This window comes from Phoenix dactylifera, chromosome 16 (genome assembly GCF_051530095.1).
Source record: "Phoenix dactylifera cultivar Ajwa chromosome 16, Ajwa_hap1_PhDact_Kaust_v1.1, whole genome shotgun sequence".
NCBI lineage: Eukaryota > Viridiplantae > Streptophyta > Magnoliopsida > Arecales > Arecaceae > Phoenix > Phoenix dactylifera.
In genome coordinates, this window is record NC_143205.1 from 9,552,966 (window position 1) to 9,556,603 (window position 3,638).

Genomic DNA, 3,638 nt, shown 5'->3' on the forward strand with positions numbered 1-3,638 from the left:
CCAACGGCGACTCCCTCGACTCCACCGGCATGGTCACTCTCGGGCCAAATTTGAACCACAACACTAATCATTTTATTTATGGACATCCTATTTTTGAAGACATGTACCTCGCATGATACATGATTATGTTATTATTTATGTTAATTTTTATTGTTTAAAAGTATTGAGATTTTATAATGTCTGTCTTGCAAAAAGAGAACCAGCTTGACGGAAATACAATACCAATGGATCCTTGCAGACCTTTAAGGTAAGGTTAGTAGCTAAGTGCTTTAAGCAAAGGAAAGGTGTTGATTATTTCGACACATATGCTCCGGTGGCGAGAATAAATTTTATTAGAATGCTATTCGCTTTAGCATCAATTTATAATTTGTAAATTCATTAAATGGATGTTTAAACAGCATTTCTAAATAGTAATTTAGATGAGGAGGTTTACATAAAGCAGCCTGAAGGTTTTGTGTTATCTGGAAATGAGAAAAAGCTTTGCAAATTGATTAAATTATTATATGGTTTGAAACAAGCACCAAAACAGTGGCATGAGAAATTTGATTCAGTGATTTTGTCACATGGTTTTAGCCACAATAGTGCGGATAAGTGTGTTTATTCAAAGTTTACTAAAGAATATGGTGTGATTATATGTCTTTATGTTGATGATATGTTAATCATTAGGACCAACATGAAAGGAGTAATTGAAACTAAGAAGTATGTAACTTCTCAATTCAAAATGAAAGAACTTGGAGAAGTTAATACTATCTTGGGAATTAAAGTTAAGAAACATAGTGGGGGTTATGCTTTATGTCAGTCTCATTACATTGAGAAGTTGCTAACTAAATTTAATCATTTAGGTATAAAAGAATTTAATACACCCCTAGATATTTCAAACAAGTTGGTTTAGAATTCAGGTAGATCTATTAGTCAAATTGACTATGCAAGTGCCATTGGCAGCTTAATGTATGCCATGCATTGCACTAGGCCAGATATTGCTTTTACGGTTTGCAAACTCTCAAGGTTTACTCACAACCCTAGCACTGGACATTGAAAAGCTATAGGAAGAATTCTTGGATATCTTAAAAGGACTAACTCCTATGGGTTGTTCTATAATCAGTTTTCAGGGGTGCTAGAGGGTTATACTGATGCTAGTTGAATTACTAGCATTAGTGATAACAAAACTACATCTGGTTGGATCTTCACTTTAGGTGGAGGAGCTGTCTCGTGGTCTTTGAAAAAGCAAATTTGCATAACTCATTCCATAATGGAATTTGAGTTTATAGCTTTAGCGGCAGCAGGCGAAGAAGCGGAATGGCTAAGAAATTTGTTGTTAGATATAAAGTTGTGGCCACAACCGATGCCAGCGATTTCTTTGCATAGTGATAGTGAAGCAACAATGTCTAGAGCTTTTAGCAAGATTTATAATGGCAAGTCTAGACACATTAGTTTAAGACACGAGTATGTAAGGCAACTTATATCTGAGGGGATCATAACAATTGTCTATATAAGATCCAATAATAATTTGGTTGACCCGTTAACCAAAGAACTCTCAAGAGATATGATTAGGAAAACTGCCATAGGTATGGGTCTAAAGTCATTTTAAACTTTTGTCACTAGTAATGGAAACCCAACCTTTCCTATTCTTTGTTAATATTAAAGGTTTAAAGGGTAATAACAAATTTTTGATAAGTGATGGTTTCAAGTATTAGAGGCTAATACTTATTAAAGGAGGGTAGTAGGTATAGATTTTGCCTTTAATGAAGTTTGTTTGTTCGGTTTGAACATGGGAGCCATGTACTAAGGCTCAAAGGAACTTTACCTATATGAACATAGAAGTGGTGCCGCTTTTAACAGAAAATTGGATATTAATTTTTTATACATGTTTATGAATCCAGGATGTAGCACAAGACCATATACGGTGCTAAAACTTATGGTATACTTTGGAATGAAAAAGGGTAGAATTTGTGTGTATGGTACTTCCAACTTTGATAATAAGGAATAACGGTTTAAACTTAAGTTACTGTTGATTTTGTCGAAGTTTTGAAGTGCTTACACTAAGAGGAGGTTTAATTTGAAAGAAACTTTCTCATGCATACACTCGAATAATTAGCATTACAAACTAAGTGGGAGATTGTTGGAAGTCTCTTTCTTTTTGGTAGTTTGTAATGTTGAGAGGGGTTTTAGTCCCACATTGCTTGTGTAGGAGTTTTTTAGATAGCTTTATAAGCATTCATATGCTGCACATATTTAAGTAACTTTTTGGTAGAAATTTGTGGACCAAAAAGTTATTTGAACATGTGTAGGTTATGGATGCTTATAAAGCTATCTAAAAAACTCTACACAAGCAATGTAGGGCTAAAACTCCTCTCAACATTACAAACTACCAAAAGGAAGGAGACTTCCAACACTTTTTGAAAAGACCCAAGAATCTAAACATAGTTTAGGCCAACATGTGGTTTGGAAATCTTTTGACATTTACACCATGAACTTAGACCATGAGCTACTATGGGCTACAAACTGAGGAACAAAAGGAAGAAAAATTGTAGAAGACCGTGCACTATCTCTTCCAGCTTGTGCATATTTTATTTTATTTTATTTTATTGTGAAGGAAACATCTTTGGAGGATAATTTTCAAATGTTGATTAAATTCAATTTGGCAAAAATCAAACTCTATAAAAGCATCTCACTTCTCAGTTTTTTTATTACAAAAATATCAATAATTAGATTTTTTACATTAAAGATTAAAAATATTCTTATAATAACCTAAATTAGACTTCTCTCTCAAAAAGCTTAAAATATGGTAAACTATCATAGAAGAATAATTTAAATGCTGTTAGACTTTAGAAATGAGAAAAGGGGTCAAAACTGTACAAAGAGACAAATCCACTTGTTATGTTCAGAGCCAAAAAGTGAAGAAAAAATTTGATTTAGCAAGAAAGAAAGGTAAAATCCAATTTAGCAAGAAAGATACTTTGAACCAAGAAGGGAATGTGAAATATGATGCATATCAGCATAGAAGATAAAAATGTTTAATGAGGATTTAATTATTTTCTAATTATTTTGTAATTTAGGCTTTCCAGAAAAAGTACTTAAGATTTTAATTAAATTATCTTAAATCTAAATTATCTTAAGATTTTACCCACTAGTTTTTACCTAAAAAAGTAATTTCAGCTATTCATGAATGGATAATAGACTTTGCAAACCTTTCTTTATAACACCCCAAAATATCTAAGAAAATAAGCAAAAAATCTAACAATTATAAGACACAAACCACATCAAATAATGCTATTGCTATGCAATAATTCAAGTATCATAATAGCCAATATTTTCCACTTAAAAAGAAAGAAAAAGAGATTTTTTTTTTAAACCAATGTGAAGATGGCATATATTGTTTGAAAAAAAGTTAAGTATGTATTAACTACTTTAAAATCTTTTTCTGAAAAAAATTGATTGCACATTATGACTAGTAATAATTTTATATTGGAAACTAATTTTAACTATTAATGGTTGGAATAATGGTATAATTTAGTATTACAGCAGGCTATATTTTCCCTTTAAAAGTCCCTATATTGTAAATAACGGCCCTTGTTATGGACAATAAAGGTTTCCGAAATTACCTGATTTTATTTTATTTTATTTTATTTTAGAGGAGG